Source organism: Marmota flaviventris, chromosome X, assembly GCF_047511675.1.
Source record: "Marmota flaviventris isolate mMarFla1 chromosome X, mMarFla1.hap1, whole genome shotgun sequence".
Taxonomy (NCBI): Eukaryota; Metazoa; Chordata; class Mammalia; order Rodentia; family Sciuridae; genus Marmota; species Marmota flaviventris.
In genome coordinates, this window is record NC_092518.1 from 58,928,292 (window position 1) to 58,940,673 (window position 12,382).

The window sequence follows — 12,382 nt, forward strand, 5'->3', positions numbered from 1 at the left end:
CTTCATTTTCCTTCCTCTCGTCTCTCCTCTGATCCCCTTTCTCTACTCTACTGGTGTCGCTTCAATTTTCACGAGGTCTCTCTTCACTCCTTCTTTTCTCTCTAGCTTCCACTTATGAGAGGAAACACATGACCCTTGCCTTTCTGATCTGTCTTATTTTACTTTACGATGTTCTCCAGTTCCATCCATTTTCCAGCAAATGCCATAGTTTCATCCTTCTTTATGACTGAGTAATACTCCATAGCTTATATGTACCACATTTTCTTTATTTATTTATCTATTGACAGACACTTGAATTTGTTCCACAGCTTGGCTATTGCAAATTATGGAAAATATGCTTTTCTAATTCTAAAAATCCTTTTTTATTTGTTCTTTTAGATATACATGATGGTAGAGTGTATTTTCACATATTATACATGCATAGAGTATAACTTATTCTAATTTGGAACCCATTCTTGCAGTTGTACAAGATGTAGAGTTTCACTGGTAACATATTCAGGAAAATATGGTTTTAAAAGAGCAAAACTATTAGGTCTGGGAGTATAGCTCAATGGTAGAACACTTGCCTAGTATACATGAGGCCCTGGGTTGGATCCCCAGTACACATACATACACACACAATAAACAAACAAACAAAAACTACCATTTATTGAGCACTTGATATTTCTTACATGTTTAACTCATGCAAGCTCATTTGATTTTAATAGCAGATGTGTGGCGTAAATATAATTAGCCCATCTATAGAAGAGGAAACACATTTTACATATGAGGAAGAACAGAGAGATGAAATGACTTGCTCAAAATAGCACAAATATAGTCACGTATGATTCCAAAGCCTGAGCCTACATCAGTGATTTTTAATGAGCTCCATATACACCTAGGACTTATTGAGGCATTGGAAGCTGCTCCGCCTCACCTTAAACAGAGCCACTCCTCCTATTTTTTATGTAGCTGACCTAGGGAGCTTCTGTGCAACATTTCATTTGAATTGAAGATAAAGGGGACCGGGGCAGGTGCGGTGGTGCACGCCTGTAATCCCAGTGGCTCAGGAGGCTGAGATGGGAGGATTGTGGATTCAAAGCCAGCCTCAGCAAAAGCAAGGCCCTAAACAATTCAGTGAGACCCTGTCTCTAAATAAAGTACAAAATAGGGCTGGGGATTTGGCTCAGTGGTTGAGTGTTCCTCAGTTGTTCAATCCCTGGTACCAAAAAAAAAAAAAAAAAAAAGGTGGGGGGGACCAGGCACAGTGGTACATGCCTGTAATGTCATGAGATCAAGATGCTGATATAGGAGGACTGAAAGTTTGAGGCCAGCAGCAGCAATTTAGCGAGACCCAAAGCAACTTAGTGAGACCCTGTCTCAAAAAAGGAGGGGGGTTCTGGGGATGTAGCTGAGTAAGTAGAATGCCCCTGGGTTATATCCCCAGTACCAAAAAGAAAAACAAAAGAGAGGGGAGGTCCACAAACCTATTGTCAAATGCACCTTAAGAATTTCTGTTAGCCCTCCTTCTGAAAACCTTGCATTTTTAGCTTATTCACTCTCTTCACTTCTAACATCATCATTATGTAGAACTGTCACAAAGATTCCCAAAGGAAAGTGAATATGAACTTAAGGAAATACAGGCCTTCAGGGATGAATCCAGATGGTACTTCATCAATAATTCAAGAATTTTAAATCTGTGCTTATTACATTGTGGTAACCAGCATTGTATGTTCATTTCTAAGAAGGCAATATTATTCATTTAAAGTAGTGATGCTTTTATAAAATAGCGCCACCGTGCTACATGAGCCTGGCTTGGGCTCCACAGCCACCCGCACAGGCTGCATCAAGCATGTGCGTGGTGAAGGCCACTGATCCCCCAAGTAAAGATATTTTACACCATCTCTCCCACTGAATGTAGCTCTAAAACCTGGTTGATTTGATGATTCAGAAAGTAAACAGTAGCAGGAGGAATAGGAAAGAAGACTGGAGTTCAAAATATGACTAGCACTGATAGTGAGGTTACTATTTTATTTCCTCCAGGACTCCCCTATTTTATTTCCTCCAGGACTCCCCACCTGTATTCCCAAACCCAGAAGCAGCACCAACACAGAGTGACAGAAGCCATGTAGTTCTGGTGCAAGGAGCCCAAGAGATCTCTTCATGCCCAGAGACCATGCAAACATTGTTGAGTACAAAGAATTGTCGATTTTCTTTTTTCTTTTCCCTTGTACCCCAGTGCCCATGCAATCCTCTGCAATAGTGGTAGTGCTGGCACCTGTAGCTATTTGAATTCAAGACACTGAAGGGGGAAAATAATCCTCTCCAATAAGAACCACTATGATGAAATCTTAGTTTTGATTTGCATTTTTTCAATTACTAGAGATGTTGAACATTTTTTCATATATTTGTTGATTGATTTTTATACCTTCTTCTGAGAAGTGTCTGTTCAGCTCCTTAGCTCATTTATTGATTGGGTTGTTTGTTGTTTTGTTTTATTTTGTTTGGTGTTAAGGTTTTTGAATTCTTTATATATATCCTGGAGATTAGTGCTCTATCTGATGTGTGTGTGGCAAAAATGTGCTCCCAAAATATAGGTTCTCTCTTCACCTCACTGATTGTTTATTTTGCTGAGAAGAAGCTTTTCGTTTGAGTCCACCCCATTTATTAATTCTTGATTTCATTTCTTGAGCTTTAGGAGTCTTGTTAAGGAAGCTGGGACCTAATCCGACACGATGAAGATTTGGGCCTACTTTTTCCTCTATTAGGTGCAGGGTCTCTGGTCTAATTCCTAGGTCCTTAAAACATTTTGAGTTGAGTTTTGTGCATGGTGAGAGATAGGGGTTTGAATGGCAGTTATCAAGAATGCAAACAACAATAAGTGCTGGCGAGGATGTAGGGGGGAAGGCACACTCATGCATTGCTGGTGGGACTGCAAATTGGGGCAACCAACCTGGAAAGCAATATGGAGATTTCTTAGAAAACTTAGAATGGAACCACCATTTGATGCAGGTAACTCACTCCTTGGTCTATACCCAAAGGTCTTAAAATCAGCATACTACAGTGATGCAGCCACCTCAATGTTTATAACAGCACAATTCACAATAGCGAAACTGTGGAAGCAACCTAGATGCCCTTCAATGGATGAATTAATAAAGAAACAATGGTATATATACACAATGGAATATTACTCAGCATTAAAAGAGAATAAAATCATGGCATTTGCAGGTAAATGGATGGAGTTGGAGAATATCATGCTAAGAGAAGTAAGCCAATCCCCCCCCACAAAAAAAAAAAAAAAAAACCAAAGGCCAAATATTCTCTCTGAGAAGTGGATGCTGATCCATAATGGGGAGGGGCATGGAAATAAATGGAGGAACTTTGATTGGGCAAAGGGGACAGAGGGGAGGGGAGGGGACATAGGGGCAGGAAAGATGGTGGAATGAGATGGACATCATTATCCTAGGTACATGTAGGACTGCACATATGGTGCAACACTACATCACGTACAACCAGAGAAATGAAAAGTTGTGCTGCAAATGTGTACAATGAATCAAAATACATTCTGCTGTCATATATGCTTATTACAATTAATTAATTAATTAAAAAGAATCACTATGATAGTACCAAGCGGTAGGGCTGTACCACCTCTGCATTTTTCTTTTTGTCCTCTTGTCACTTGGCTCAAATGTGGGCACAGTTGTGGGAAGTATGTGACAAATCAGAGTTCCTAAAGTCTCAGCTTTCTGGCTGGGCTCCCAAAAGAGGAATTTCTCGACAAGCAATAAGCATCAGGATGATCATACAGAGAGAGAAATTTAGAAAAGTGATATTTAAAGCTGTCCAAGAGCTCCTGGGCTTACATCTCAATGTACCTGTATGTGAGTATGCCACAAAACAACACGCACACATTTTTATTAACACATATTAAAAGTGTCCACATTAATGGGGTTCAGTGTGATATTTCCATCCATGCATTCAGCATGCAATGATAAAATTTAATTACCCCTTTTCCATCTTCCACCCCACCTCACAACCTTCCCTGTCCCTTGAAATCACTATTCTACTTCAGGTCGACTGTTTTTTCGTTTACACAGGAGAGAAATAGAACATGAGGTACTTAGTCTCTCTATGTCTTGCTTGAGAATGGAAGTTGGGAACAGAGTGCCAGATTGACCACTAGGTGGCGCACACTTGGGCTGATCCGAATAGAATTATAGAGGCTTTGAAAATTAAATAGACATGGCAAAACTGCAACCCATAGAAGGTTGGTCAGAACCCAACTGATCAATTGCCTGCCAAAACAAAAAAAACCATCAACATTCTCTTTAGAGTTTAAAGAGGGCCTGACATCTCATGAAACAAAATTTAAAATATCTAGGATACATTCCAAATTTTCTTGGAAAACAAAGAACCAGGAAAATCTCAACTTAAAAGGGAAAAAAATTCATCAGATACAGAGAGCAAGATGACACAAGTACTGGAAATATCTGCCAAAAACTTCAAAGCAGCTACTATAAATCTCTTTACATTTTTTAAAATTTAATTTGTTTTTAAGTGATAAAAACATAAAATTGTACATATTAATATAGAATAATGTGATGTTTCAGTACATGCATATATTGTGCATTGTTTAAATTAGGTTAGACATATCTACCTTCTGGAACATTTATTTCTTTTATGATGAAAAATTTCAAAATATTTTCTTCTAGCTTTTTGAAATGTACAATTCTTTTTTGTTATCTGAATTCACCCTGTTGTGCAATAACATACCAGAACTTATTTTTCCTATCTAAATGTAACTTTGTCCCAGTTGATCAACACTTGTGTACTTTTGCCCCTTAATGATATTTTTCAACCTTTCCCCTTCTCCTGCCCGCACTCTTCCCAGCCTCTCAAAACCACCATTGAACTTTCGACTTTTACAAGTTCAACCTTTAGATTCCATATATGAGTGAGATTGTGTGGTATGTCTTTCTTACCTTTTTGTGGGAGGCAGACACTGGGGATTGAACCCAGGTGCTCTCTACAACTGAGCTACATTTCCAGTCTTTTTAATGTTTTATTTTTGAGACAGGGTCTCCCAAAGTTGCTCAGGCTGTGCTTGAACTTACCATCCTCCTGTCTCAGCCTCTGAGTGGCTGGGATTTTAAGCATGTGCCACTATGTCTGGCTAAAATTTTTGATTTCCAGTAATTGTCTTTATTGTTATAATTTATTTATAAATACAACTTTGCCTGTTCTCTATACATTTTGATCAGCAATGTTTTCATGATTACTAACTTCTAAATAACTTATAATTTTCAATTTATTTCCTCCTTAACCCATAATTTTTAGATAAAATCAATTTTGTTTGTTTCATGGTACTAGGGATTGATCCAAAGGGTGCTTTACCACTGAACTACATCTCCAGAACTTTTTATTTTTCATCTTGAGACGTGGTCTTACTAAGTTGCTAAGGTGGCCTTATATTTGTGATCCTCTTTCTTTAGCCCCACCACCAAGACACTAGGATTGCAGGCATGCACCAGCACCCCTGACTGGTATCATTTTATACCTGGCTTATTTCACTTAACATAGTGAACACCAGTTCCACACAGGTTGCCTCAAATGACAGGATTATATTCTTTTCATAGCTGAATAGTATTCCATTTTTTTTGTGTGTGTGTCTGTGTGTGTGTGTGTGTACATATCCTAAGCCATACTGGAGGATAGGGAAAAAGGCTAAATAAGAAATATTGGTATAATCTAAACCACACAGAAAAAAAAAATGGAAAACAAATTAACAGCCTCAGAGAACTGGGAGACATTACCAAAATATCTAACATTTCTGTCATCAGAATCTCAGAAGGAAAGAAGAAAAGTGAAATGCAGGAATTTTTTTTTAAAAAACTAGCTAAACACCCACAAATTTAATGAAAGACATAAACCTACAACATCAAGAGGTTTCTCAGACCCAACAGTATAATCACAAAGAAATTCATTCCCAAACACCTGATAATAAAACTGCTGAACACCAACAATCAAGAAAAAAAATCTGAAAGCAACCAGAGAAAATTGAGTCATTACTTCAGAAGTAAAATAATTACAATGATTTTTTTTTCTTTTTAAACTTTCTAATAAGATTAAATTTATTCATAAGTTTTGATTATAAGTATTCAACAGTATTAAAAAGTACAAAACAGAGCTGTAGATTTCTTTATTTTTCCTTTGTACCGGGAATTGAACTCAGGGGCACTAATCCACTGAGCCACATCCCCAGCCTTTTTTGTATTTTATTTAGGAGACAGGGTCTCACTAGTTGCTGAGGGCCTCGCTAAATTGCTGAGGGCCTTGCTAAATTGCTGAGGCTGGCTTTGAACTCGTGAGCCTCCTGCCTCAGCCTCCTGAGCCACTGGGATTATAGGCATGTGCCACTGTACCTGATTGATCTGTAGATTTCTAATAAATTAATACAAATGCATGAATACCTACAGGACATCCCACAGGCAAAGAAAGGTGGAAGGGGAAAAAGAAGACTGTGGTTGAGGTCAACTAATAAATAAATACAGAGTAGAGATGATCCATATTATAATATATTATACCACCAATACTGCAGCCAAAATATACAAAATAACATTTCAAACTAACTCAGGAGGGTGATAATGGCTGGACTCTTGTAATACACCTCAAAGGCTATGGGAGAGCTGACCCAAATCACTGTATAGTCTGCATAAGGTAGCTTGCAGCCTGTAAGCATTTTCTAAAAGGAAGAAACATAAAATATGCTTAGATTAAGGACTAGGAAACTATAGAGTGCCCATAAAAAGTGTCCATAAAAGGCTCACTCTGTACTGTAACACTATCCAATTTTTAAAATCCTGTTAAATAAGCACTGAGTCATGTTATTATAAGGCAGGCAAGTACCCTCCCTCGTTTATGAAAAGTATCATCTGGTACTATTCTTTTCTGAATTTTTAGGAAAGAAGCAATGAGGATACCTTGGTTTGGGTTCAAGTGAGAAGCTTTTAATAAGTATTTTAGAATTAAAAGCTCCACATTCAGCATATCTCAATGTTCATAAAGCCCAAGTAAAAGAAGTCAAACCAACACCAATCTACTTAGCATGATTACACCTTTTATCTTGGTTAATATTACTTTAAATATAAACAGAGTGGAAAAAAAACCCAAAGCTCTAATAGTTAAAACAAGTCAAACACTTACTCTATGCAGATAAAATCTTCACAAAGGTCAACTGAAGTAATCCAGAGCTAAAACTGAATTATGTAGATTTCAATGAAGCCACCAGCCATGTAACACAAAGTCAATTATTTACATTCTTGGCAAGCCCTCCAAACAAAGTATCCAAGAAGGTTAATACCTTTCTTTTGTGGTGCACTGAAGATTTGCACATAGTTTAACATTTTGCGGAGAGTACGGGGGATTGAACTCTGGGGCACTCAACCACTGAGCCACATCCCCAGCCCTATTTTGTATTTTATTTAGAGACAGGGTCTCACTGAGTTGCTTAGCACCTTGCTTTTGCTGAGACTGGCTTTGAACTAGTGATCCTTCTGTCTCAGCTTCCCAAACCACTGGGATTACAGGCATGTGTCACTGTGCCCGGCTTAGTTTAACATTTTTAAGAGTGGGTTCTCCACTATGTGGTGATGCTTTGGTACTGTTCATATGGGATCTCCTGTATCCCACGTCCTCACCACTTCCCCAGGAGGAGTTTTGATGCTGCTTGAGAAGTTTCACATAACCTAAAATCTTTATCAAACATTAATATGAAGGAAGGTAACACAAGATGCAACATATACAGTTAAGGTTCTCTCTGTATATTTAGAAATTACTTCCTCCTTCAAGATATTTGCACCAGAAAGCTCAGTCTGTTCTGCTTAATCATCAGCAGTAAAGGTTTGAATCATCAAACCTTGGTAAACCCTTAGGATTTCAAAATTATTAACAAGTACCTCTAGGGGCAAGACATGTTATTGAGTTATAACTAATTTTCTAACATGAGGGAAAACAAGCGTACCAGCCATCTTTTAAAAATATCCCAACCACTGCTTCTCAATATAGAAAGACTATAAACTACATATGGTTTATCATACAACAAATCCCATCTCTGTCCTCTGAAATTCCTGAATTACATTCATTAGAAAGGGATTTAAAAAATATAGCTTAATGAGCACTTTCCAGCAGCATTCAGCGGCTCCAAGATGGCTTTTATAGATAATCCCACAACATATTTTCTGCCTTTTTCGGTATGTAAGATCTAAAAAGGAAAAAAAAAAAAAACACCTGGTATTCTGTAGAGCCAGAAGCCTTTTCTTTATCTGAGCCATCATCTGGTTACTGCAACAAGGAGATGGAGCTCAGGAGGCCCTTGAAATCCTACTGTGAGCATCTATATTGTGACATTTAAATTCTTTCTGCAGTATACTGATCTGGTTACTTTTTATCATGTTTTCAGATAGACTATTGTGCGCTTTTTTTGTTGTTATTGTTTTAATGTAGTCTTTAGACTAGGTCCTGTCCTTGCATCTACCAGGATTCCAGTTTTGTGGTTTTTGTTTCATTATGTTTTTGTTTTTTGATCCTGATGGTAACTTTTTCCATCTTTTTATAAGCAGAACACAGGCCTTGCAGATGTCTCCTGAATGAGTCTCATGCAACCCAAAACAGCTCCTGGAAGTCATTTTCATAACGTTTACTGTCAGTAAATTGACAACTGGAGGACTCGGCTCTGCAAATACAGCAACCTTCTATACTTCAGTACATCTTTGGCTTACAAAAACCAAACTCAATTCACAATAGCTAGACTATGGAACCAACCTAGGTGTCCCTCAATAGATGAATGGAATATTACTCAGCTTTAAAAAAGAGTAAAATTATGGAATTTGCCAGTAAATGGTTGGAGTTGGAGAACATCATGCTAAGCAACATAAGCCAATCTCACAAAACCAAAGGCCAAATGTTTTCTCTAAAATGCAGATGCTAATTCAATATTAGTCAGGGGGCACTAGGGAAGAATAGTGTTACCTTAGATAGGTAGAGGGAAGTGATGGGAGGGGATGGGAGGGGATGTGGGGATAGGAAAGATAGTAGAACAAAAGAGACATTATTACTGTATGTATATATGTGACTATATGACCAATATGATTCTGCAGCATGTACACTGAGAAAAAAGAGAAATTATATCCAATCTACGTATGATATATCAAAGTACATAAATGCATTCTACTATCATATATAACTAATTAAAATAAATTTAAAAATTAAAAAAATAGTCTTCCCAAAGCAGCCGATCCACATGCAATAGCATCTCCACCAGGCCAACTATCCTCCAAGCACTCTCTCCTTCTCAAATGCCTTATCTAAGAAGATTGTCTCCTGCAGTTCTGCAGTTGCTATGGCTGGACAGAAGGTATAGATTCCTCCTCTCTCTGTACATGTGTGGCTCCCTTATAATGATTGTTTGTGTGTGTGTGTGTGTGTGTGTGTGTGTGTTTGTAACTTTTTTATTTGTTCTTTTTAGTTATACATGACAGCAGAGTCTGACATATTTATACAAACATAGGGTACATTTTATTCTAATTAGGATCCCAGTCTTGTGGATATACACAATGGTGAGATTCACTCTAGTATATTCATATATGAATATAGGAAAATCTTTCTTATTCCTATCCCCCCACACTTCTCTTCATTCCCCCCTGTCTAATGCACTGACTTTCTGTTCTTCCTCTCTGAGCCTTGTGAGTTAGCATACAAACTCAGAGACTGTTCAACCTTTGGGTTTTGGGATTGGTTTATTTCAATTCTCATGATACTCTGCTGTTCCATCCATTTACTAGCAAATGTCATAAAGTCATTCTTTGTGGCTGAGTAATATTCCATTGTGTATATATACCACATTTTCTTTATCCATTCATCTGTTGGGCAATTAGATTGTTTCTTATAAGAAACTAGGTAGGCCAGAGGAAGTGGAATAAATTTTCAAAGTGCTGAAATAACTACCATCTCAGAATTTTATATCCATCTCAGAACTTTATATCCTTCATAAATTAAATAAAAACATGAAGCAAAAACATTCTTACCCTTAAAATAAATACTGACAGATGTTTTTCACACAGAAATGAAATTACAATGGAAATAAAAATAGACCATCAAATGCAAAAAAAAGCAAAAGAAGTGGTGACTATCTGTATAAATATAACAGATCATTCTTATAGTAAACTATTTAAAATATATTTGACACTTGAAGAAATTTATACCATTCTCTGATGATGGGGTTTTCAATTTATATAGATGTATTTAATAAGACAATTGCAAAAGAAGTAAGGGAAGGTAAAGTGGTTTTTAAAACTATAAGATTATGCATTGTTAAAAGTTACCTATGAGACAAGTGCAGTGGCAGACACCTATAATCTCAGCTACTTGGGTGGCTGAAGAAGGATGATCATAAGTTCAATGTCAGTATCTGCAACTTAGTGAGACTCATTGTAATATATATATATATATATATATATATATATATATATATATATATATATATATATTCTAATCGATAGAGCAATTGCTAAAAATGCAGGAAAAATATAGTGAAATTAAAAATTAATGCAAAAAAAGTTGAGAAGAAGGCAGGAAAGGGAAAACAGAGGAATGAAAAATAGGAAAAACAGAAAAAATAATTAATAATAGTCCTAAACCCAAACAAATCAATAACTCTACATTGACTGTAACTGTTTAAACCAATTAAAACTTAGAGATTGCCAGAAAGGATAAAAATAAATAATAAGGGCTTGGGATGTTGCTCAATGGCAGAGTTCTTGTGGGTTCCATCCACAGCACTGATAGATAAACAGATAAATAAATAAATAAATAAATAAATAAATAATAAGGTAGTCACCTGTGGCCCTAGCATCTCAGGAGGTTGAAGCAAGAAAATTGATAATTCAAGGCTAGTCTGGGTATCATTCATACATAGCAGGACCTGCCTCAAATAATAATTATAATATCAATAGATATATCATTGAAATACAATTAAACTTATAGTAGTATCAGAAAAATTATACCTCAGAGTACACAAAATGATCATGAAGAAAAGATAATATTATATGATGATAAAACAGTCAATTCCTAATGTGTGTGCATTTATAAATCATGGTTTCAATATATATGAAACAAAAACTGATAGATAGGAAATGAAAAATAGATGAATCTACATTTAGAGACTTTAACTCTGATCTTTAAGTAGAAGATAAGACTAGGAATAACACTCTCAATCTGAACTCAAATTATTTGCCTGAACAGATTTTTGCCAATATTAATTCTCTCCCTTTCAATTTGCATTTATTTTATACTCTTTTCTTGCCTACTTGTTCTAGATAGGATCTCCAAGCACATTGTCAAATAGATGGGGCAAGAGGAGTTATCTTAGAACAAAAGTTCCTGATCTTAGAACAAAAGAATCCATCCTTTGAACATCAAGTAAGATGTTAGCTGTGGAATTTTTGTAGTTGCCCTTTATCAGTTTGGGGCCATTCCTTTCTATTCTTTGTTTGCTGGGTGCTTTTTTTTTTTTATCATAAAGATGTGTTGAATATTTTCAAATCCTATTTTTACATCTTTGTAGATGATCAGACAAAATATATCTCAGAGTACAATGATCATGTGCCTTTTGTCCTTTAGTAATATGGTGGATTATATTTATTTTTATTTTTACTTATTTATTATTTTTTGGTCTGTATCTAGGGGCACTTATCCATGGAGTTATATCCCCAGCCCTTTTAAAAAATATTTTCTTTAGAGACAGGGTCTCACTAAGTTACTTAGAGCTTTTTTCAGTTTCTGAGGCTGGATTTGAACTTAGGATCCCGCTGCCTCAGCCTCCTGAGCCACTGGGATTAAAGGAGTATGCCATCATACCTGGCTCTATTGATTTTTATATGTTGAAACAACTTTACATTCCTAGAGTATATCCCACTTTACCAATTCCAAGGTCACAGTCATGAAGATTGTATTGTATTAGCAAAAGAACAGATGGAAAAACCAGTAGAACTGAGCTGAATCGAGAAACAGCCAAAATAAACATGGCTGATCAATTTTTTTCCCATTGAGTTTTTGATAAAGTTATACAGGAAACTGAACAGAGAAAGAGAAGCCTTTTCAACAAATATATTAGAACAATTAGACATTCATATGCAAAAATAAAACTTGACCTAAAACTGATACCTAATACAAGGTTAAGTTAAAGAATACTTTAACTCTTTAAGGGTTTCTTGAGCCAGGCAAAAATGTCCGTGGTTAAAAACCACTAATCCCAACATTTTTAGTCATCTTTGGCATCTCTCTGACCAAAAAACCTGACAAGAATGATTTAGAGGAAGAAAAGTTTATTTGGGGTTATGGTTTCAGA

At 36.4% G+C, this 12,382-nt stretch overlaps 1 pseudogene; it reads right to left on the minus strand.

The window, feature by feature from the left end:
* Positions 1–6,604: 6,604 nt before the first annotated feature.
* LOC139703134 (SIN3-HDAC complex-associated factor pseudogene) lies at positions 6,605–11,976 on the minus strand (annotated as a pseudogene).
* Between the last annotated feature and the right edge of the window lie 406 nt (positions 11,977–12,382).